Source organism: Crotalus tigris, unplaced genomic scaffold (assembly GCF_016545835.1).
Source record: "Crotalus tigris isolate CLP2741 ecotype Arizona unplaced genomic scaffold, ASM1654583v1 scf7180000019968.627227, whole genome shotgun sequence".
NCBI lineage: Eukaryota > Metazoa > Chordata > Lepidosauria > Squamata > Viperidae > Crotalus > Crotalus tigris.
In genome coordinates this window covers 147,547-173,600 of record NW_024097797.1, presented here as the reverse complement: position 1 = coordinate 173,600, position 26,054 = coordinate 147,547, and positions in this window count along the sequence as shown.

The window sequence follows — 26,054 nt, the reverse complement described above, 5'->3', positions numbered from 1 at the left end:
CCCAGTTTCACGATATCACCCATCCCCTTTTGCATTGAATCAGGCAGACAGAAAACTGTACGGAAGGAAAAGGAAAAGGGGAAAAAAAAAACAGGACTGGCAGCATTCCAAGCCCCAGTTCACACAACCTGTCCCACTCACTTTGGCTGCCTGTTCATGCTGTCTTCCAACAACTGCCTTCTCCTCCAGTTCCTCCACACAATGGCTTCATCAACCCGTGGCTAGCCTCATGCTTTTCCTCCTTGTCCTCCCCACACACCTCTGATAGGCAAAAGATGAGCTGTTATTCTTCCCAAGCTGGTATCCCAAGAATGGTACACTATGCAAGAAAAACAAGGCTCTAATATGGCTTTCTCCCTGGGACAGAAGATCATGGGAAGAAATTGGGTGGAGGAGTACACTAAATTGAATATCGGGGGAAAAAATCTCTAAAGAGCAAAAGCAGTATTACATATGCCAAAACACAGACAGGTGATGGGCTACCTTTTGTCAAGATGTATTTAAGTAGAAGCTGCCTTTCTGGGATACTTGAATGTGGATTCTTTCCCGAAGCCAGGGTGGGGTCTTTTCTGACTTCTATGATTCTAAATAACCAACCACATCCAGCAAGGAGTGTCAGACCCTGGACAACAAGACAGCAGGCTCCAATCTGTCGGTGTTTATGCTCATTTGGGAGCCTGTGGGAGTAAATGTGAATATTTTTAGAGCTTAGGCATGAGAAGCTCTGCTGATCCTCCCTCCCTCTTTGGAGATACTGTAGGTTGTAAAGGAGGAACGAACGTCTGCAAGCAGTTTGACTGAGGGAGGGCCGTATCCATTTATAATTGTTTGCAGTATGTTATAGCATTAATTGTTCTTTGTCCTGGGTATGTACTGTATTGCCCTTATAAGGCACTTGCTAAATCAAATTACCCACTAGTAGTCTGAAGAAAGCCTCTTTCTAGCTCCAAAGTGACTGAATTTTAAATGGTCATGTGTCATACTAATTGTGCTCATGATGCTGTTAAGTTGCATGTCAACAGAGGCCAAGAATTTCCATGCATGAGATGGACATGAACCATTTCTTGGACAGTATTGACAAAGGTTTATGACATCACTGCTTCATTTCCTGGTTAGGGGGAAGCACTAGGCTGGCTTCAGTCATGGAAATCCATTTAGCGGTTATTGGACTGTTGAATGCTTGTTGGGTTGGTTCTCAACTATAATTGTAGAGATTTTTATCTTTTATTGATATTGGCTTTTATATTGTTTTTAAGTGTTTCTGGATGTCCACAATTGCTTCTGCAAGACATCAATATAAATAGATGTAATAAATGAATAAATAAATCAACTAACCATCTCAAAAAAATATGTCTTGTGTTGCCAGACTTTGGGGATGAGCCCTATAATGAAAATATTCTATTTTTCAATTTCTTTCTTTTTCTTCCTTCCTTCCTTCCTTCCTTCCTTCCTTCCTTCCTTCCTTCCTTCCTTCCTTCCTTCCTTCCTTCCTTCCTTCCTTCTTTTTAATGGAAGGACTATGTATATCAATTATATAGCTTCTGATTCAACAGAAGGGGTTGAGTTTGTTTAACTCCAATGAAAGCCTGGAGGTTTGTTGACCTCTTTTTTAAGACTCTCTTGAGACATAAATCCCTTCCCCCATTGACCCAATTAAATATACGGTATTCTGTAAAAGGGCTGTGTGATGAATAATTAGGTTCTGTGTTTCATCATTGCAATCTGTTTGCTGAATGTACGGAAAACAAAGAATTGCACCTACTTGTACCTGTAAAAACTGTCATCAAAGAAGAAAAGGTGCAAGTCAGATTTTCGCACCTTTTAAGCAGTTTTTTTTAATATCTCAATTGATTTCAGTAGCACACAAGTGTTTGCTTACCTGCTAAAATTATCTGAAGATAAGGACTGTATTTATATATTATACATAATACCCTCCTATCCTTCTACAAGGGCCTGAAGACCTGGCTCTGCCAGTTGGCTTGGGGACCCAGTAGGCGAGTACATCATTGGAGGTGGCTACTGGTCTAATTAACTGATCCCCATGTCCCCCCTGCACTTCGTACTCCCCCTCTACCCATCTTCTTTAATTTCATATAATGTACTTCCATTGTTTATTTTTATGGTCTTATCCCTTTGCCATTGTTATGCTTGCATTTTTTTAATCATGTTTTTCATTTTATTTTTTTAAGCCACCAGGGAAGCCCCATGGCGAGATGGTTAGCAAATAAATTTAACAAATCAATCAATAAATATTGGATATTAACAGTTGGTATTTAGAACAATGGTATCATACACTGTGTTTTCTAACCCATGTTAACCAGAGCAGTGGTGGTGCAGTGGTTAGAATGCAGGCTAACTGCCTACTGCCAGTAGTTCGATTCTCACCGACTCAGGGTTGACTCAGCCTTCCATCCTTCTGAGGTCGGTAAAATGAGGACCCAGATTGTTGGGGGCAGTAGGCTGACTCTGTAAATCACTTAGAGAGGACTGTAAAGTACTATGAAGCGGTATATAAGTCTAAGCACTATTGCTATTGCCCAATGCAGTTTCTACAGCTGAATAGCTCATGCTATAAGGAAGTTAGTGTAGGAAATGATCAGGCTGACCTGGAGAGAGGGGTCAAGTGCATCATCAGTCATGAGTCCCTTCATGCCCACAAGAGATCTAAGTCCAGCCCACCTTCAATTCCTTTGACTCTTATTTACTGTCAATTTGCTTTGTCCCTTAGTAGTTCAGATTCTTGTAAAGTGCTTAAGTTTGCAATCAATCTTTATACTCATTGGAAAAGTCTAGATCTTCTTGTTTCTCTGGTGCTTGATAGTTAATCTTTAGCTGAGGTTTCATTCTGTGTCATGTAGGCCTGTTTTGCAGATCCTTCTGGAACAATGTAGCCCTCCTAGCGGCACTGAACAGTTATGGACTATGGAGTCTATTGATCTCAACTAGCATAGACAATAGTGAAAATGTATAGAGGATGTAGTCCAAGACAAATAGTAACACAATGCATACTCGTGGAAACCAAAGAAAATAAATTCGTTCATCATTTATGGAATAACTCCTCAGGTGTCTGGGAGTGGAGATCACATTACCTTCTAATTGTATATCCTGCAGACTAAACTGGCATTCATAAAACATTGTCTCTGAGCTTCTCATCTCATGAAGCGAGCTGTAGCACATGAAGGTTTATGCCTGTTAATAACATTTCTTAGTCTGAAATGGTTCTACCAGACTTCTGATTTTTGACTCTCCTACTATATTTAACTAAGAAAATAAAAGATGTTAACTCGTACATCAACATGTATGAAAGAAGGCATTTTTTTTGTCCAGTTCTTTGGGATAAAATTGCATAGTTTGCTTGCTTTTAATAGCTGAAGTTCCATAAACTACTTGGATGCTTTTCAGGGACGTCTTCACTTAATTCTAGAAATAATGCTTTCTCCACTATACTGATAAGGAAAAACAAATCCTGCCAGATTCCATTTAAATGAAACCCATATGTATATCTCAAATCGTAGAACCTTATTTGGTTAGCAAAAACCTTTGGTGTAATGTCTCAGGGAAGTAATGGTGCTTGCTTCAGTTTTGCAAACAGCCTATCCAGGAGTTAACGATGATTGAATGCACAGTAGCAATAAGTCTGTCCAGGGATCTCCAAGTATTGCAGAAATCCACATCTGGGAAAATGGAGTAACAGCTTGCTACTAAAAGTGAAGAAAAAGAAATAGGTTTGGGGGATGTTAAAATTGCTTTCAAGAATTTTTTGGAGAGAGAAAAACAATATTTGATTAAATCTAGATACAACCTGAAGCCATGCAAATTTTGTATTCTGTTACAGCGGTCTCAACCTTTTGGGCACCAGGGATTGGTTCCGTGGAGAAAGGTTTTTCCGTGGACCGGAGGGGTGTGGTTTCATGTGCTGCCTGCATTCTGCAGATGGGGCTTCACTTGGTTTCATGGCCTGGTTGCTGGTATGCCGCAGCCCGATACCAGTCCGTGAACCAGGGGTTGGGGACCCCTGTTCTATTGCATGAAGGAAAATGACAGTATTATGAAAAAAGGTATTCAACTGGGTTTTTTTAAGGGCCATGGATTCCCTACGTCCGATTAGATCCCAGAGGCTGGGCCTCCTTCAGGCCCCATCGGCCAAGCAGTGCCATTTGGCGGGGCCGCGGAGGAGGGCCTTCTCTGTGATGGATTCTGACCCAATGTATGGGATTCTGACCCAATGCCATGGATTCTGACCCAATGTATGGGTTTTTTTTTCCTTGTGCCAAACCTTCACTTTCAGTTTCCAAAGTCTTCACCAAAGATGACCCTCTCCCTCATTCTTGACATGTTGGTCAATATATAAATAAATTTATAAATTTATTTTATTTTATTTTTAAAATTTATAAGCCGCCCCACTCCCGAAGGAATCTGGGCAGCTAACAATAAAAAACACATAAAACATAACAAAACAACAATACAAAAACAATCATCCAGGGGTAAGGTTTTATAAACCCCAGGCCTGCCGGAAAAGCCAGGTCTTAAGTAGCTTATGGAAGACCAACAGGGTGGGAGCGGTCCTAATCTCCGGGGGGAGCTGATTCCAAAGCGTGGGCGCCATCACAGAGAAGGCCCTCCTCCGCGGCCCCGCCAAATGGCACTGCTTGGCCGACGGGGCCTGAAGGAGGCCCAGCCTCTGGGATCTAATCGGACGTAGGGAACTATGAGGTAGTAGGCGGTCTCGCAAATAAATGAAATAAATATCCATGTCACACTCTTAAAGAGTCTTCTTACATTCAAAGTATTAACACAGGCCATTGTCATCCTAAAGAGGCATTTATCTACCTTCTTTTCTTGAGCATCTTGTTTGGCTCAGAGATTCCACTGATACTTCCTTCAGTACTTTTCCTGCTGAGAATTAACTTGAGTACAACAAATTATACATGCTGCTGATCTTACATAATGAGCTTCAAATGACAGTTGCATATATTTTCCCTTCCACATGTTCACACATTGTCATGAGATTAATGTCTTGGGTGTCACATTTTAACTTTCTAAAGGAAGAGAGCTGCTGGTTGGCTTGATTAAGGAAAACTTTGCATTACTGGCCAGAAACAATACAAATAGTCTTCCAAGGTGCTTTTTGCTGCTGCCTGTATGCATCCTATTATTTATTTATTTATTTGTTAGTTTGTTAGTTTGTTTGTTTTGTATTTCAAGATTGTATTGTAAGGTTTTAAACAATTGTCTTGTTCTTTTTAGTAGTTGTAGGCAGTACACATGATTATCCCATTATCAACTACCTGAGGGATGACAATAGGCCCAAGAATTAGGATTTAAAATGGCTAAATAAAGATTTAAAACTGGGAATTCCATGTTTTAATTGATTTTTTTTTCAGGGTGTTGTTTGCTTCGTATATAGTCTGGCAACTCTCTGTCCTCCTGCTTCTTAATGTCTTCAGTTCTTAGGTGACTCCCCTTCCAATATTGGATCAAAAATAATATCATGGCTAAGAACAAAGGACTATTAAGGATCCAACAGCTGGCAGATTTTTTTTCTCTTTCAGACTATGAGCCTTCTGTCCTGACTACCAACCTAGTTATGGTCCCACTGCTGGAAATCTGTATTCCTATGTTTCTGGCCAATGAGAGCACTAAGAATAATAGCAAAACAGAGTCCCCTTCCACCTTTTACAACAAGGACTAAAAAAAAAATGATTTTAAAAAACCCAGGAACCAGCAACAGTGCAAGGTGATGTTGTCAAGGCACCATGGTATTTTGGCTACAGGAGAGAAATCCTCAGAGCCAGGGGCCAGAATGAAATGGGAGTTTAGCCAGTTGGAAACCCTGATTCTGCAGTTCCAGCTACTTACAACCTCACAGATTCATGGGAACCCTGGGGAGTGTGTTGACCTCAATCCAAAATAAAAAGTCCAATCTTTTTCTATAACCAGTAGCATATTTCTGGAAGCATATAACATTATAGCATCATTTCCCATCTCTAATTGCTGAGTGCCCAAAATGCAGTCATGTGACTGGGGGGGAATGGCTGTCAGAACTTCAGAACTAGGTCATAATTACCCCTGAGGAGGTCCGTCATAAGTTAAAATAGTCACTTAGTAACAGTTTTAAGTTGAGGACTACCTGTACACTGTCAGTCTTTTGATGGTCTATTTTGAGAAGTCCCGCAGATTTTCCTCAACAGGCATAATAAAGACTTGCAAATACTCCCCCAATATATTGTCAGTCCAAATGGTATCAATTTTACTTTAATGAAAAAAATGGTTCTCTCCAATCAAGGATGATAAATCTGATTTTCAACAAGGACGTCATTGGCCTAGTGGGATTATATTGGGAGCAGCATAATGGTGGTAAACAGACTACTGCTTCTCCCTTGTTTTTTGTCTGAATAAGATTATAAGGCTGGGAAGATACTAATGGGAATGACAGATTGCTCTCGCTAGAATTATAAGCAGTTCATTTGCAGAGGTTTCTCTCTTCATTTTTCCATAGCTCAGAAAGCACTTCCCACTTGTTCCTACTCTTGCTAGAAACATAAACCAATGGCAAACAGGCAGTCTCCCTTTCTGTTCTCCCTCTTCTCTATCAGTTTCAGGGTTTACTCCAGAGCTTTTCTGTATCTTCCAATCTGTTCTTTACCTCAGATTTCCATCCTCACTTTTATGAAATCTCTACCTGAAATCTGAGATCTCTCTTTCTGCCCAAAACAGCATGGTTTGGATTATCAGCATAAGTCCTTTTGTTCTTTATTGCACATCACCAAGCTTCTGCTTGATCACTACAGTAATTAAATCTTTTTAAGAAAACTAGAGAAGATGCGTGTGAAAGGTACACTCCACACTGAAGCAATTCCTGAGCAGTTCTTGAACTGTTTCATTTTTCCTAAATCCACATGCTGGCTCTGAAAATGACACCTGTCATTTGCAATGACTCTTCTTAAAATCCCTGGTTAGAAAATACTTCCTTTCTCTTGATGACTGCCTAACGCTATGCCTTGCTTTCTGCTGCTCCCTTCCTGCCCGTTTTTCTTCTTTATGACTTTTGGCTTTTTATTCAGAGAAGTTAGTTTAAAGATGGTGATTGCAAAGCTGTTGCTATAACTCGTATTATTCATAGTACAAGTTTGCGTTTTGCATCTCTGTGGGGTTATGCCCTCCTTTTTTTCCCCCCTTCTACAAGGATTTATTTTATGACTCTAAATAAAGTGTTTACTGAATGCTCAGGGGACCAGCTCAAAGCCATTTGCAAAATAAAATGCACAAAATCAAAACAAAAATGATTGTTCAGCTTTCCAACCAGGGTATTATTTGTGTTCCATTTGTCTGCCTGACTCATTGTTTATTTATTGTAGATTGAACAAAATGCAATGATCTTCCTGGGCTAAACAACTGGCGAGGGTCCCATTATTTATTTGATTTGATTTGTTTTCACTTGATTTATATATCCATTCTCTCAAAATGACTCAGGATGACATACAGGCAAAAACAAAGAGAACAAAAATAAGTTATGTTTGGTACAAGAAACAAAGGAAAGAAAAACACTTGAACTTTAAGATTAATTCCTTTCATAACAGAGGCAAATAATATTTATCCAGTTCGATGATAGTATAGGTCAGTTTGCACAATCAAAATTCCCCATATAATTTTTTTTCATGAATGCAATTCACAGATATGTATTTTCCATTCATAGTCATGTCCATCTCCCATGTGTAATTGTAAATTAATTTAAAGCATTACAACAAGCCCTCTTTTATATAATATTTTGTATTTGTTGCTTGGCCTGAAAGATGCCTGAAACTGCTTAGCTAGTAAAACACAGATACAAATTAGAAATCCTTAGTGAGGAACTGGGTCATCATGCAAAGAAAAAAAAAACATCCATGCAGTTTACTTCTTGAAAGATGTGTCAAAAAGATCATTTAATTTGGAAAAATTAATAACAAACCCCTAAAGCAGCATGGATGCCTAGAGGTGGAGCTCTCACCTCACAATCAGGAGACTGTGAGTTCTATTCTGTGTAGTGACAGATATTTCTTTCTGTGTGTGTGAAGAGAAAATATCTGCTATGAACTCCACAAAGGCATCAGGAAGGGCATCCAGCCAGTAAAAGTTCAGCTCCATTCAGTTGCCCTGACTCCACCCCAGTGCAAGGGATTACAGGTTTGTTTAAAAAAAATAAATAAAACAAACCCCTGATATCATACTTGAGGCATCCACTTAGACTTAGACATATCCACATGTGTCTATATCCTGCAAATGTCCTCTTACACATTTGCAAAGATCATTTCAAATAAATCAAACATCCTATCAAGAAAGTCATATGTTCTAGCTTGGCAAGCCTCTTTTATCTTATTCTGGCTTAAAGAAGTTTGAATCCAAACAACCAAGCACCCCTCCATAGCTATTTCCAAAGCACATGAAGGAATACTAATATTATACTCTGCACTGGTCAGGGCCTATTTTGAGTACTGGGTCCAGTTCTTGGCATCTAATGAGGAAAGATTTAGAGAAAGTAGAACAGTACAGGGAGAAACAATGTAATAATTCATCATAAAATGGAAGAAATCTTTGAAGTCCACAATTCCATTTCAACCGGATGTACTCCTGTTAATCAATATTTCAGCAAACCATACATTTCCTCAAAATATACTGAACTGGAATTACATATGATAATAGCTGCAATAATTTCATATTCTTTTACTAGCAAAGATCTTTGTTGCCCTTTATGGAAGAATGGTTAATTAAACTGTGGGAATGTGCTTTGATGTGTAGAATAACTTTATATCTAACAAATAAATGTGATATACAATTTGGTATTATTTGGAAACTATTTTTCAATTATAGTTCTATACATGGAATTGTCCTACTTTATAAATTTGGGTTCTAGAGTTTACCTTTCAATCCAAAAGATAGCCTACATGCTACCTAGAGTATTATTTAATGTATCATTCATTATATATTGTTTTTCATTTTCTTCTTAATTGATATCAATTGTGCCCATTAAATATGTTGACAATTCAATGGGAACATGCTTTGACTAAAAACTGGACATGGAATGTCTTATAATACCCCAAGTTGTTAACGCTGTATTAAATTATATTAGCCATGTGATATTTCACAAATGCTGGTTATTTGAAATGTGTTAGTTATTCACCCATATTTTAATACTTATATGTTGCCCTTTCCCTTTCCCCCCACTTTATTGTGTGTCTTAAAATATTACCTTGCATCAGCATTATTTTATTTTTTTTCTTGAAATTGTAACAATAAGAAATTATTTTTTTAAAAAAATACATGAAGAAACTGTGGACATTTCCACAAAGCCCTGTTTTTCATCTCCTGTTTTTACTGTTGCTGTTCTGAAATTGCTCAACCAGCACGCTTTTCAGCTAGCCATAGGGAGTCAGCAAAATAGGCAGCCTGCCAGCTCATTATCCTTCTCCTAGCATTACACTGTGTTTGTTTATAAAATAAGGAGGATGCAAAATCATCACTTACCCACTTTAAAAGACCAGTGAAAGGATCTCACTACAGCATGACACTTTAACCTCAGGAGGAGGAAGACAAGAACAGGAAGAAGGAAGAAGGAGGAGGCTAGAGTTTCCTCTTTTGGAAAAAAACATCTGCATCCATCCTTGAGTGACAATATGGCCTTTGCTGCAGAATGTGAAAACTTGCTATAGTCATCTTGCTGTGGCCAACTCGCCATGGCCAACTCACTGCAATCATCTTGCTGTGGCCAACCTGGCATGGCTGTCTCACTGTGGCCATGGTCATCTCGCCATGGCTAACATGCCATCAGCCAACTTGCCACGGCCAACTTGTTGTGAGACAATTCCATGTGGATAACTCAACGTGATAAATGTTATCCTACACTATTTCATCAACATTATTTCCATTGACAAAAATGGAAATAATGTTGAAGAAACAATGGCGGTTAACATTTATCATGTTGAGTTATGCCATGTGCCCTGTAGTGAGTTGTCCTGAAGTAAGTTGTCTGTGGCCTAGACTCATTTGTTGCTGGGCTGCTGCTGAGCTGGAAGTTAACTGGGTCTGGTACCCATTAGTGATGATGACATACGACTACATAGATTTGAATTTTGTTTTTATTGCTTTAATATTTTTTAAATTGTTCTGTTTTATAACTTTAGAATTATGAGCCTCCCAGAGTCACTTGGTTGAGTTGAATAATTGAATAACTGGCTAAATAAATAAATAAAACCAATTCAGGAGTAGCATAAATGCCACATGTGGTTGAGCCCTAGATCTAATGAGAAAAAATTGAAGGAACAAGCCATTTTGTTAGTCTGGGAAAAAATGACTGAACAGGGAATTATTACACATTTCAAGTATCTAAAAGGTATCATGCAGAAAAAGGGCTGTTTTCTATCAGCAGAAGCAATATTAATGTCAACATTGTAATTGAACAGAACCTGGGAAGGTAGATTTGGGTGTGAGGAGAAAAGCTTCCTTAGTGGTAAGACTGACAGTGGAGGATTGTCTCAGGAAGATGTTCAACAACCACCAATCATCTCCAGGAAATGGATTCCTGTCCTGAAGAGGGAGGTGGACTCTATGACTAAAATCTCCTTCTATGTCTCAAAGTCTCCCCTATGACTCTGGTAATACTAGGTACTGAAAACTGGAGATGGCTTTTCTTGTTGCTTTCTTTTTAATTTTTTTAAATGAGAACTGTTGCGTCCTTGGCGGGAAAACAGACACGAGAAGCAGCTGGAGTTCTCAGTTTCTTTTATTCAGCGTTCAGCTTACAGGAAGATGGCTTCAGCCTCGCCCAAACGCCTCGCAGCCTCTTATATAGGCAACTCCCGGGTAAATGGGTTACTTTTCCCGCGCCAGCACCCGCGCATGCGCACGGCGCTGGCGACAGCCTGTCTGGTCCCGGGCAGCTTTGCACCTGCCCGGGACTGCCTGCAAACGCCCGAGCCGTTTGCAAAGGCTCGGGACATAACACCCCTTTCCCCCGGGCTAAAACTACTACCAACATACAACATTTATTTTATATGACATTTTGCTCCCCAGTGCTCCCACTGTTTACTGGCCTTTGCCTTGCCAGCAATGTTATGTAGTCTTCTAGGTACTTAGGAGATTTCTTTGCTCTCTGTGACCTTCTTAGCTGTGGGTTACTGGCATAAGTCCCCTGACTGGAGGGAGGCGTGAGCCTGTTCTCTCTATTGTGCCCTGGTGTCTTCCAAGGACTGTGCCCCGATGCCTGGCCTGCTTGCTTGCCCACCGGGCTCGTCAGGCCAGGGCTTCTGTTACTTTGTGACCTGGTTGACCTACCTAGCTGTAGACCCTCAGGCCCCTTGAAGTGATAGCCGCTGCTGGCGTCTCTGTAGAACCTCCTAGGTCAGTCCAAGACCTGTCAGGAGGCTGTTCATTCCCTGAACCCCATTCTGTGCTCGGGCTCGTGTGGGTTTCTGTACTTTCCCAAAACTCAGGTGTTCCCTGATTTGTGCTAGGGTTGTTGTAGTCGGGACTTGGTTCCTCGACTAGCTCTGTGTATGTTTGACCCCCTGTAGGATTTGGGGTAAGGTCAGGCCAACTTTGGGATTGTGTGCCAGCTCTCTTGCGGGGAATGATTTGTTGGGATGCCCCCGGGTATCCTCCGTGACTGGAGTGCTGTGTGACGTGTGTGGAAAGTGAGTATGCCCCCGGGGTGACTCCCTGGCTGGAGTAGGCGTGAGTGCCTGTTGTGTGGGTAAGCTCCATGACTTCCTTTTCGGAGCAATTGCGGAATCTTGGGACGGCCGTTTGTGGCTCCCTCAGTGGAGATGGGCAGTAGCTCTTGCCCTTCCCTTTGCTCCAAAGGGTCCCCCTCCCCCCCTGGAAAAGACCCAGGAGTCTCAGCAGAAAAGTCTCGCCTAGAGCGAAGTTGGTCGATGTGCCGACGTAGGACACGACCGTTGTCCAGGGCAACCTCGTAGGAGAGAGGACCTGTGATCCTGGACACAGAAGCGGGGACCCATGTATGACCAGGCCCGTAATTGCGAGCCCAAACCGGGGCACCCACAAGTAGTTGTCTAGGTGCCCTAGGATGTGAGGTAGATGAAGGCAGTCTGTCCGGATGCAACCGGTCAAGTCTAGTAGTAAGTTGGCGCCCCCAACGAAGTTCAGCTGGACTTCTCCCTGTAGAAGTGGACGGTGTGGTGCGATAAGAAAGGAGAAAGTCAGCCAACCTGTGATGCCAGTCCCCGTAGGTGAGTCTCTTCAAGGCGTCCTTTGCGATGCGCACCATGCGTTCGCCATACCGTTGGTGGACGGGTGAAAAGGCGCAGACGTGGCATGACGAATCAGGTTTGCCTGTAAGAAAGCTTGGAATTCGGAGGAGGTGAATTGAGGGCCGTTGTCGGACACGATGACATCTGGCAGCCCGTGTGCAGCAAAAATCCCCCTCAGTACCTGAATAGTCTTTGCAGTGGTGGTGGATGAGACAGGCACAACCTCAAGCCATTTTGAATGGCTGTCAACAAGGACCAAGAAGAACTGGCCCTGAAAGGGCCCAGCGTAGTCAATGTGCACCCTAGACCATGGGGACTGTGTTTCCTCCCATCTATGCACAGGAGCTTGGGGCATCTCTGGGCGAGATCGTTGGCAGAGGTGGCATGCGTGCACCTTAGCCTCAATATCTTTATCTAAAGCAGGCCACCACAAGTGGCTTCGTGCAAGAGCCTTCATACGAACAATGCCAGGATGACCCTCGTGGAGGGATTCTAAGACCCTAGTCCTCATTGAGGTGGGAATGACAACTCTGTTTCCCCAAAGCAGACAACCCTGAGAAAGGGACAGTTCGTTTCTTTTGGACCAGAAACTCTGAAACTCAGGACTAGGGCAGTGCTCAGGCCACCCGGACAGGACCCAGGAGCGGACACGTGAAAGTGTGTGATCTGTACCCGTTTCAGCGGTAACATCCCTGGCACTAAGAGGGAGCTCGGGCAAGGCTTGGATTGATAGAATGTTGACAGCTGGCGCGGGGTCAGCTTCTACTACTGGCAGAGGCAACCTACTGAGGCCATCAGCATGGCCCATTTCTTTCCCAGGCTTGTGGAGTAATGAAAAATCATATGCAGACAAGAAAATAGACCACCTAAGCATTCTAGGGGAAATGATGTGGGGAGTCTGCTTACGTGTGGTAAACAGTCCCAGCAGAGGCTTATGGTCAGTGAAGACCGTGAAATGCCTGCCATATAGAAAATCGTGGAATTTTTTAATTCCAGCAACAACAGCCAGAGCCTCCCTGTCTATCTGAGCGTAGTTGCGCTCGGCAGAAGACAGTGTTCTGGAGTAGTATGCAATAGGAACCTGAGTTCCATCAGACCTGAGGTGACTCAGGACAGCTCCAACCCCGTAGGGGGATGCATCACAAGCGATGCACACAGGAAGAGACTCGTTGAAATGTGCAAGAACACTGTTAGAAGTGAGCAAGGCCTTGACTTCTTTAAAGCAAGCCTCATGTGCTTGTGACCACAGCCACACAGCTTGTTTGTCTAGTAGCCTGTGAAGAGGCTCAGCTACACTAGCTTTATGTGGAAGAAAAGAATTGTAGAAATTCAGGAGGCCTAGGAAGGCCTGAAGTTCGGCCTTAGACTTTGGCCTGGGTGCTTGTAAAATAGCAGTTAGTTTGGATTCAGCAGGATGAATCCCAGCAGCATCAATTTTGAATCCCAGAAATTCAGTAGAAGGCACCCCGATCTTGCATTTGTCTTTTCTGAGCTTGAGGCCTGATTCCCTGAATCTTAACAGGACAGCCCTAAGTCTTTCAGCTAGAATGTGTGTGGAGTCTCCTGCAATCAAGACATCGTCAAAGTAGGGGCAGACCCCTGGTATACCTCGTAGTGTGTTTTCCATTACGCTTTGGAAAATCCCAGGAGCGACATTTACTCCAAACTGTAGCCTTTTTACTTTAAAGGCTCCCCTGTGGGTCACAATGGTCTGAGCTATGGCAGCATCATCATCAACAGGCAGCTGTTGATATGCTTGAGCTAGGTCAAGCTTTGCAAAAACACGCCCCCCCTTGAGAGAGGCCAGGATGTGACTGACCACAGGAACAGGATAGGCATGTTGCTGCAATGCCTTATTGAGTGTGCATTTGTAATCAGCACAAATGCGAATGTCCCCATTTGCCTTTAGAGGCGTGACAATGGGGGTCTCCCACGGGCTGGAATCAACAGGTTCTAGGATTCCCTGTTGGATTAGTTTGTCTAGTTCAGTGTCAATCTTACTTTTTAAAGCAAAAGGGACCCTTCTTGCTTTAATCCTAATGGGAGTGACAGTGGGGTCTAGCTTTAAGGACACAGGTGGTCCTTTGAATGTGCCCAGCTGGGGGCTGAAAACATCTGCAAATTCTTTGCAGACTTCCTGTAGGTCGAGTGTTTGTAAGCTGTTGAGTCCTGTGACGTGTATCCCCAGGGCCTCAAACCAATCGAGTCCTATGAGACTCGTTCGTTCACCCCCTACTACTAATAAGTCTAGTGGACCTTCAAAACTCTTGTATTGCACGTTAAGGGTGGCCTCCCCCTGTTAACACACACTTGGCCTTCTCTGGAACAAATCTTCCTAAATGTATGCAATGAAATGATGGACAGGGCAGACCCTGTGTCTAGTTCCATAGATAATGGAACCCCTTGTAGCTTCACGTTGAGTGACAGCTTTTTCTTCATGGGCTTGTGTGTGCCTGTTCTACAGATGCTTCTTCGCGAAGCGCAAAACCCTACCCTATTCTGGCTGGGGAATCTGGTACCTTTCAGGCGTTCTTCTTGGGGTTGTGCCTTTCGTCGGCTCAGACACACAGCTGCAATATGCCCTTGTTTGCCGCATGCCCGGCAGGTAGCGGAGCGGAACTTGCAGTCGGTTCTCCTGTGGCGACCTCCACAGCCGATGCACTTGAGCAGAGCCGAAGAGCTTCCCTTCTGGTTCTCTTCCTTCGCGGGGTGTAGACGGTCGACTTCCTCGTCCGGATCCTCCTCGGAGTTTCGTCGGACGTCTTCCTGGTGCACGGACGCACCCTCTGCACTGTTTCTGATCGGCCGCATGTTTTTGATGGCGCTGCCTGCTGCTTCTTCTGCGGTGACTTCCCTTAAGGCGTCTTGGAAGGATAATTCTTCCTTGGCAAAAAGTCTCTGTTGTAGCTCTCGATGCCTTAGCCCGCACACGAATCGGTCCCTCAGTCGTTCCTCGAGGTCCTTGAACTCGCAGGGCTTGGCGGCCTTCCGTAGCGCGGCGATGTATTCCTTGGCTGTTTCACCGGACCGTTGATCCCTCTGCTCGAAGGTGTGGCGCCATGAGATAACGGACACCTTGGGGTGGAAGTGCTCTTTCAGCAGCTTCTTCAGGTCTGCGTAGCTTACAGACTCTACTGGAACAGGTGCTACAAGATTTTCTGTGATTTCGAAGGCGTCTTGGCCGCAAACGCAAAGCAGGGTGGCGGCCTTCAAGCTATCTTCCCTCACTTGGTTTGCCTTGAAGTAGTTCTCCATTCTGGATACGTAGGACTCCCACCGCTCTGGATGTGAGACGTCGAATTCCGAAAGCCTTCCGATTTTCGCCATCTTCGGATCTTCAGGAGACGGGTCTATCAGCCAGCCTACCCCCGAATGCGCACCGGATTGGCGGGTAGCTGCCGAGTCGACGCCGTTCCTCTTCCGCCGCTCAGGACTCCTCGGGTAAGCTTACACTTCTTCCTTTCCAGGTAGTGCAAGGCATCCCACCTTCGTCGCCAGTGTTGCGTCCTTGGCGGGAAAACAGACACGAGAAGCAGCTGGAGTTCTCAGTTTCTTTTATTCAGCGTTCAGCTTACAGGAAGATGGCTTCAGCCTCGCCCAAACGCCTCGCAGCCTCTTATATAGGCAACTCCCGGGTAAATGGGTTACTTTTCCCGCGCCAGCACCCGCGCATGCGCACGGCGCTGGCGACAGCCTGTCTGGTCCCGGGCAGCTTTGCACCTGCCCGGGACTGCCTGCAAACGCCCGAGCCGTTTGCAAAGGCTCGGGACATAACAAGAACTATCTTCTTTGCCTTTACTTTTTTTTAAAAGATGCCTGTCAGTTAGGCACTATCTCTACAGGGACAAAACACTCCAAGTTTTGAAGCCAGTAATACAGTCAGAATATTTTGCTTTCTGCAATAGCACAGAGCTGGCTGTTTTTTAAATTTTTTAATCAAACTCTTTGATCCTCTAACTGAGACCTGCTGGCCTGCTTTAAAATTAAACCTTACATTTAGGGGAAAATGTGATAATGTGTGGAGAAAGTATTCAAAAGTGCCTCACTCAGAACTTATTACAAGAATTTTAAATGTTTAGCCATCTCAGTTGGCTGGTTCCATTTCTGAGTGGCAGAACCTTTGAAAAACAATTCTTCTCCTCAGATTGGGAAATTATCATACTCATGTTTAAAAATTTCTTAAGTTATTAATGTGTGTATAGATTTACACACTGCACTCAGCTGTAATATAGTTAGTTTAATAAAATTATATTTTACCTTGCCTCCAGGAGCTTGCAGTAGCATACAAAGAACTCTTCTGCAGTATCTCTCACAATTCTGAAGGCATTTAGTTTGAGAGAGAGGAACGGATCCAATCCCTAAGAGATTTCAAGGATGAAGGTGGATTTGAACCTGAGTCTGTCATTTAATTTGACACCTTAACCACTCTACCAAATTGATTTTAATTAGGATGGTGTAGTGCCATGTATGAACTTAGCCAACTATTCAACAAATCGTATTTAAACAAACCATAGTTTTGTAAAATATGCAAAGTCAACCCGGGTCTATAGGCTGAATTTAGGGAGAAGAAATCTTGTTTCAGAAAACCAGATACTGAGAGTGACTTTAAAAAAAAAAAACTGTGTTAAAGATTTCATCATTCTGGTTCTCCAAAGTACTAAAATCCAGAGACAGCCTTATGGATCAGGAAGTTCCTATACTGCACACAGTTGTCTTTTATTGTTTAGATGTTGAGTACAAATGAGATTCTCCCCGCTTTAATCACTGAGTGATAAGGCGGTCTTTGTACATTGCACATTAAGCAAATAATGTATATTTGCGTTCTATGGAAACTTAATTCTTTTACTGAGGACAATTCAGGATTTTAAAGATAAGTCATACAATAAGGATGGGTGATCACTTTTCTTGTTAGAGTAAATAATTGGAAGCTGCACAGTATAACAAAAGCAGATGGGGTCACATACAATCGTAGCAGTAATTCTCTGTCACTCTGGTACCTATTTTTCTCTCGTTCTCTTCTTCCCTATCACGCCACTTCTTAAAATTCTCTTTCAGCTCTCTCTCATTCCTCCTCACACAGCAAGCAATAAGAGAAAGGGACATTCCTCTTGTGAGAAAACAGATTGCTAGCAAAGGGCTTCTGAAATTAGACTGAGGACCTCCTGTGGCCCAAACCTGTTGCTCACGCCATCATACAGTGTATCAGACATCAGTAAAGTTGCATTATGTAGCTAGACATGTGGTGAATTGATTATCTTGCTGATTTATTTGCAAACCATACTTAATTGAAAAAAAAAGCTTATTTCATTTTCAGCAAATTTGCAGGAATGTGATAGAATAATTATGGCTCGATTTCAAAATGAGAGTGTTTGAAGCGACTGCCTAATCACTTAGCCATGGGATTAACACTACACAGACCCACATATGATGTGCATTCCTGCTATTCCAAATAGGTTACGTAAGTTGGCTAAAGACATAATATGGAAATATGGTAGGCAAAAATCCAGAGCACTTGCCTCCAAATAAATACATTTTTAGATTGGGATTCCAGACTGTATTTTACATGCAAATGAATTATCCACATATATTTTTTTCATTGTGCCAAATTAATCACATATGGCAGACCCTTTGGTGCCTCCTACTAGACTAAATATAAATATTCTTTTACCTTTGTGGATAATCTTGAAGAGAAATGAGCATAAGCTCTTAAGCAACTGTGTCTCATCAGACCATCTGAGGAGTATGAAACCCTGCCAAGCACCAAGCTTATGAACTAGTTTGAAATAAAAAAATGGCTCCTGGCCATGTTATACCTATGTGTTGTGTAACCTGAAACTCTTTTGTACATAAATTGTACAGCTGTGGTGTCTTACATCTGGAGCTTAAATTTCTTGGTTAATGTCAAAGAAGACATTTGTTTCACATTGTGTGTGTGTGTGTGTGTGTGTGTGTGTGTGTGTGTGTGTAAACACATACACACACCATATACATGAAGTGGGAAGGATTCTAGGTCCCTAGTAGAGAAAAATGTGTAGACCATACAGACAAAAAAAGGACCCCATCAAAAAAACCACACATCCAAGAACATACTACAGGATATCTATACGAGAATAATTCCAGAAGGACAAAAGTTCACTCATTGTTATCACAAGCATCACAATTTAATTCTTCCATCAGGATGTGGATCTGCTAAAACAATATTGAAAAGCCAATTAAGCTATTGGTTGAGGATCATATGCTCAAGATAAAAAAAAGCACAATAAAAATTAATATATGAAAGAAGCAGGCCAAATACTAAACATTTTAGGATATGGAAATGTTTTTATTTTGCTTCTGATACTATTCTGTAATGCCCCATATACTAACAAATATTAATAATCCTGCTTAGAAGAAGACATGCACGAATTTTCCACAGATGGCATTCTGAGAGGATTGTAGTTAAAGACGTGATAACAAGCAATGGTGTATCACTTCAATGAAATTTCCAGTATGGTTCTCAGATTTTGCAAATACGATGTGGGGTTTTTTGGGGAAGGGAACCAGAGGTTCAGAAAACAATAACATGAATACTGACACCTTGAATTATCTAAGAAATATACTGGAAATTAAATAACTTTATGGAGAACTGAAATTACATGCTAGTCTATGAGGAGATTAATATCTTGATGCCTGTGTTCATAATAGCTTGCAGTTTATGCTTTATGTATTAGTTCAATTATTTGATCCAAAATTAAGGTTTAAATTTGAAAACTTCTCATCTATGGAAACTGATTTCTAGCAGGATTTGACATATAATGACAGGATAAAATGATTAAAATTGAGAACCTCAGAGTCTAAGAGGATCAGTCAGATGATTCATGAACGGTGCGAACATTAGAAATGTAAGCCCAGAACACTCACAAAATTGTGATACCTAGTACTAATTGTAACCTTTTCCTACTAATTAATAAACTTGGGATCTTTAGAAGAGCTGCTATGTGCTCAGTGTGATTGTATTGATCTCTTTTACCTTTATTTATCTTTTAGTTTGCCTTCTCTTACTTTCATTGACTTTTCTCTTCCTTTTTAAAATATTTTATAATAGTAAAATATGGATTACAATAGTAAAAAAATCTAAACAAAACTTTAAAGAGAAAAAAGAATAGGAGGAAAAAATAAAAAGTGCATGAAAAAAGAAGAAAAGTGAGAAGATAATAAAGAGAAAAATATATACAAAAAGTGATTTCCAACATCCATTACAACAAGCATAAACAAATTTAGTGGTTTTCCAACCCATATAAGATTACAAACAATATCTCTTCTTTCCAATATTCTAGCCTTTATCTAAAAACAAATCTATAAAGCCAGGGTGTCAAACTCAATTTCACTGAGGGCCCCATCAGCATTGCGGTTGCCCTGGGCGGCCGGGTGGGTGTGGCCAGAGTGGGTGCAGCCGACTGGGTGGGTGTGGATGGAGTGGGTGTGGCCTACTGGGTGGGCGTGGCCAGTTCTACTTCATTCGTGTCAAGGGTGCCTGTGGGGGCCTGGGCAGGAGTGGGACAGATCTGAGGGTTTCTGGCAGAAGGGGGTGGGACCAGGGCAAGTGCCAAGGCATGGTCCACTGGGGCAAGTGCCAAGATGGCCACCACAAAATTTTACATTGGCTCCTGGCTGGCCTGAGCCAGGGCCAAGGCAGAGGGGGCCATTCCCTCACTGTTTCTAGGATGGCTTCGCGGGCCACATGAAACCACTTCACAGGCCACATCTGGCCCCCAGGCCTTGTGTTTGACATGTCTGCTATAAAGCATCACTTTTTAAGCCCAGACATCAAGAAAAGTCCATAATGGGTTGCCAGATTTCTAATAACATCTCATTTTCACCTTGATCAAATAAGACAACTTTCTGTTCCTTCCTAAAGTCTCAATCTTTAGTTCATTCAAGTATTATCAAGATTTGATTTCTCTTCATTTCTTCTTTGTCATATTGCAAAAATAATAAAAATAAAAATATGAATAGTGTTCCCTTAGCTATATCAAAAAAATTCTTAGATCTTCTCTTAATTAAGCTTTTTACTAACAAGACTTGAATCTTTACATCAAAATCTCTTTTGTTCTTTCAATAATCCTGAAAGAAGGTTAGCTTACCACAAGAAGTCTTATCTTTGTTGCAGAAGGAAATATGTCTTCTTCTATAATTGACTGCTTGATAATGTGATTAATAGATAGGAAAATTCCAGGGTTCCTCACAACTCAAGTAAACTAGCTGCAAAAAAAAAAAAAAAAAAAAAATCCAGTTTCTGCAGTTAAATTGGAAGGAACACCATCTGGAACACATGTGGTTAATCTCACAATCTCTGATCCAGGAAAATAAAAACCAGTCAGAAACTGCCTTCTACCTGGTTTTTCAGCTGCGGCAGCTTTCCGCATTTTGAAAATCCACAGAGTGTATCAAGTCACCATCCTTACTTGAAGCAAACAAATTTCTTCAAGGCTTTAACAAGTCTCTTTTCTAAATCCAATAAGAAAAAAAAGTATGATACCATCATTAAAGTGAAATCATTTGTATCCATTTCACAGGATACCACCTAGTCTTCTAAACTGGTTTCTCAAAAATCTTGCAAACCTTGGGTTCTGCTAGTACTTTTGCAGATCTATAGCAAGTTATATTTTATAGAGCCAAAGACAATTTTAGAAGCAGAAAGTTGCCATGAAATTAGATTCAGTACATCACCACCTATTAAGGAACTAACCCAGGTGCTTATGTGTGTTTTGCACTTAATATTATTAACATTCTTCCCTACTTATTCAGCAACCATTCAAAGTTACGCCAGTGCTGAATGAGGGGGACTTATGACAGTTCCTTATAGTTGTGGCTCTTGCAGTGTCCTTGTGGTCATGTGATCATGATTTGGATGCTTGGCAGATGCTTTAAAGCAGAGATTCCCAACCTTTTGGGCACTAGGGACCAGTTCCGTGGAGAGAGGTTTATCTGTGGACTGGAGGGGGTGTGATTTCATGTACTGTCTGCACCCCGCAGATGGGGCTTTGCTTGTTTGTGCGGCCCGGTTTCTGGGATGCTACGGCCCAGTGCCGGTCCACGGACAGGGGGTGAGGACCCCTGCTTTAAAGCCATCCTGGTTGTGTTGATTTCATGATTATATTTTAATTGTTCTGCTACAAATATGATACTGATCTGCCATGAAAATATTAATATTGATGGGGAATTGAATATGAATATGAGAATGAAACCACTCATCCCCCCCCCTTCATTAATTGTGTTGGTTTCCAAAGGTGGGGCAGAAACTTTTAAGAGTAGTGTTTCCATTTAAGACATTAAACAAGCAAACTGATAATCTTCCTTAATGTATTTTGTTCAGCAAGAACTAGATAGCATACCGTATGATCTAAATCTAACATCTGTATTTCTGTTTTATTTCAGGCAAAATTATGGCCAATTGTTGAAATCGTATCTGCTACTACAGTTTATTTGTAGAATGAATAATATGTCAGATGTTTCATTTAGTCCATGATGGCAGCTGTTTTATGCTTTGGGGAGCCCCAAAAAAGCGCAGATATTACAGTAACTGAAAGATCCCATGACTCTCTGATCCATCTGGAAAACTGACATTAAGTGCAGGAAGCAGAGAAAGGAAATGTGTGCTTAAATATTTGGCATCAAAAAACAGCAAGAGACCTAACACACATGGTTCTTACCCAGCCTTTCCCATAAGGTGGCTTAGGATTCATGACAGACTTCTGAGAAATTTATCAGAATACAGTTAAGAGATTGTGAGAAATAGCAGCAACTAGGCATAGCAATTTAAAATGACAGGCATGAAGTGACAAAGAAAGTGACTGATCAGTTTTCAAATGTTCCTGGTCAACTGAGCTATATTAGTGTAGAACTGTAAAATGGAAGCTGGTTCAAAAGTCAGATGAAGTGTTTTAAAATTTTCTGGGTGACATGAAGTCACTTTGTCGTAAATCCAGCCAAGCGTGATTTATCCAATAAACTATATTTGGACAAACCATCACTTGGTACAAATTATTAGCCCAGTGGCCATGTTAGTTAATAAATATAAAAATGCTATCTTATGCTGTTTGATTTGGGAGTAAGTCTCACTGAATTTAATTAGGATCATTTCTAAATAAAAATTTTTAAACACAGGATCAAATCTGTAAATAGGCGCCCTTATGCCTCTTTAACTGAGAATGATGTTCTTGAAACCCAGTAAAAAAAAATCCTGGCTAAACAAGCAGGGAAATAAACATTATTATTGCTCATTGTCCAGTCAGCCAGTTATTCAAACTGAATTTAGCATTTTTGTCCACATATCGAGTCCTTTCCAAAGGCAGACATTATGTTTGATGATATTAAAGGTACCGTTGCAGGATATTAATTGTTTCAAGTAAAGCTGCCTTTTGCAATTAACAGATGATTTTTTCACTGCTGGTGGTATTTGAGTGGTGCTCCATTTGTTTTGGGATTGCATCCAAGATGCCTATTACTATTGGTATTACCTTTGCTTTCTTTTTCCACAGTTGTTCTATTTCTATTTGCAAGTCTTTGTATTCTTATATTCTCTACTGCTTTCTTTTGTATTCTGTTGTCTTCAGGCACTGCCATGTCCACTATCTAGAATTTTTTGTCTTTCTTATCAACAATTGTTAACTCTGGAGTGTTATGTGACAGGTGCCTGCCTGTTTGAGTTTTAAACTCCCACATCACTTTGGCTTCTTCATTTTCTATTACTTTGTCTATTTTATGGTTCCACCAGTTCTTGCTTGCAGGCAAATGGTTATTATTATGGTTCATTGCACTGTAAGACAGATGTTTGGACTGGACTGGGGCATTTTTATTTACTTTTTGAGTCCTTCCCAAGGACTTGAGTAGGCAGATCTGCAAGTTTGATGGTGTTAATGGTATTGTCACAGGATGTTAGCTGTTCCAAGTGAAGCTGCCTTTTGCAACTGACTGATGGCGATTTTTTAAAATTATGATTATTAATTGTCACTGACAAAATGACTATCAGTCAATTGCAAATGATAGCTTTACATGGAACAGTACCTGCAACAGTACCATCACACAACAATATCTACCTACCCCAGGCCTTAGAAAGGACTCTATAGGTGGATAAAAATGTCAAATCCAGTCTAAATATCTGGCTGACTGCATGACCAACCATAATCCAGGACCACTATAGTAATAAGATCTGACATCAACATGAAAGACCTTCCTAATCATAGTGACAAAGGATGAAGCTCTTTTCTGGTTTTTTTTTGTTATTGTTATGACTCTTACAAGTTTATATTGGAAAGTAACAAGAGGACCAATCTTTAGATTTAATTTGTTGTACCTATTAAATGGCAATAATTCTTTTTCAGCAGGGATTCTGAGCTTTGAACATTTACAAGCATAATTCTTCTGCAAAGGGAAACAGACTTTCTTTTTTATCTATTACTAATTAGACTCCAGTCTCAAAACCTGCATTCTTTACCATCTTTTCTAGCATAGTTCTGGGTCATTACATGATTTTTATTTTTTTAAAAAAATCAGGGTATTTTAGCAGTAAGTAAGCAATAGGACACTCAACATAAGGATGGTGTAACTACCAGGTATTGTGAATTGTTACCAACATTGCCGGTTGCATACCAGATTCTGAATGATAGGGGGTGGGCTACAGATTTATGAAATAAAAACTCAAAGTTTTGGTATATCATTATCACACAGTTTGGGGATAAATAGGAATGACTGCATAATTCACAACTAACAGCACTTAGCACATTGATAGCACTAAAGAAATAATAGCAGATCGGCAAATAGAAATGAATGTGAAGAGAAGTGTGACTATTACCAGCACAAGTAGAAATCTTTGTTCAAATGTGAGAAACAAGAAAATGTATATGAATATATGGAGTCATCAAGAGTTAGCTCAATTGCAAGAAGGCATGACTTTTAAAATGCAGATCATTTGCTACTTTCAGGGCATCTTTCTTGGCCAGTCAGAAAGGATCATAAGCAGAAATATCCCTACCCCAAGAAACATATCTTTCTTTCAATATATCACCTTACAGAAAGGAAATATATTGGGGTAGGGTGTCCATGCTCATGGAATAATTTTCCTGGTCCTTCTGTCTCTTCCACTTTGGTTAAGAAAAAGGCAAACTCTCAAAGGCACTGTTTAATGACCTCCTCTTGGTTTTTAAAATCCGTTTATTAACTATTGTTACTTTTAATTTATTTTGTGCACACACAGAAATTAATGACAAAGTTACTGTTGGCCTGCAGGTGGAGTAAGCATGACATTGTTGGAGGCACAGTTTAGTGCTGCAATTAAACTAAAATATTGCCTTGACTGATAATCAAGAAGTTGAAAAAAATAACTTCTGCTGGTTAGAAATATGCCTTTTCAGGGAATGCTTCTTTGCATCTTGACAGGGTAGAAAAGTGGGGTTCTTCCTTTTCATATCAAATTGGAATGTATTTCTGAAGATTTTGTATTACATTGCCCTAAATAGTATAAAATAGTATTACATTATAATAGAGCATTTGATTACTAAAGCTATTTTGTCAATTTTGTATTTTATGGATCTGTTTTTATTTCCTTCCGTTTTATGTTTTAATCATGATTTTTAATTTTATCATGCATTTTAATGAAGTTATTCCCCTGGACACGGTTTATATTGGAATTTAATCATTTATTAAATAAAAGAATTATACAACATCCAGTGCAATAGCAAAATATAATTGCTCATTTTGCAACCCTCGGAACTCTTTTCTGAATGAAAGCTATCCTGGGAGTTTATCCTGGGAATTTCACTGCTTGAGCAAACCTGTCAGAACAGTTGAAGGCACTTAACCAATCTTGGATGATCTCAAAAACTAAACTAAGTATCAACTTGATTAATACATGGATGGAAAATTACCAGACAATCTTAGAAATTGCAAGATAATCTGGGAAGTGAAATGCAGGTTGTAAGACAGTTCCATAAGGTTCCCAACAAAATATGGACATGTTTACATGGTCACAAGGCGTCCAACTCAAAAAACTTTAAACATGCACTGTGACAGTGGAATATGCAATTTTCTGAATGAGTTGAAGTCCTCCCACATATCTAATGGCAAAGGATGCTGGGAATTGCATTTCAGAACAACTAAAAGGCTACAGGTTTCCCTTCTTGATTTTTATTATGAAACCATCACTTCTAACCCAAGCCTGTGATAAGCAAGCCATCTGCCATCTCAAAACAAATTCTGCATTCCACTCTTCCTTCCCTTCCCAGGGGTTAATAATCTATCTAATCTGAGTGTTGAATAGATTATGAAAATCATTATGTTTGAAGCTTCAATTCTGTCAAATCTACATATATTCCCACTTTTCTCCACTTGGTGGAGCCCTCAATGTTGGCAAGACAATATGGATGTCCAATTACTTGTAAAACTTGTCATTTTATATTGAAAACACCAAACACTTTTATTAGATGTGTAAATAATGAATTAGGTTTAGCGAATTAATACCTTTTAATATATGACAGGGAGAACTGATAATGCAATTTTAATATCAGTGATGAAGGAAATTAAACTGCAGATAGTTCATACCCTTCTTGAAAACTAGTGAAACTTTCTATAGTAATCAAATTGGGGGCCATTTTTATTGGTAATAGCAACTGGATTAAACTTCAGTTAAATTCCAATATTAGCAATTATATTGATTTTGGGGGAGCTGTTTCTTTATTCAGAGATGCTAGTGACAAACAGCAGGAAGGGCTGATACTTTAATGATATTCATCACAATATTACATTGCATCATATGCAATTGAAATTATC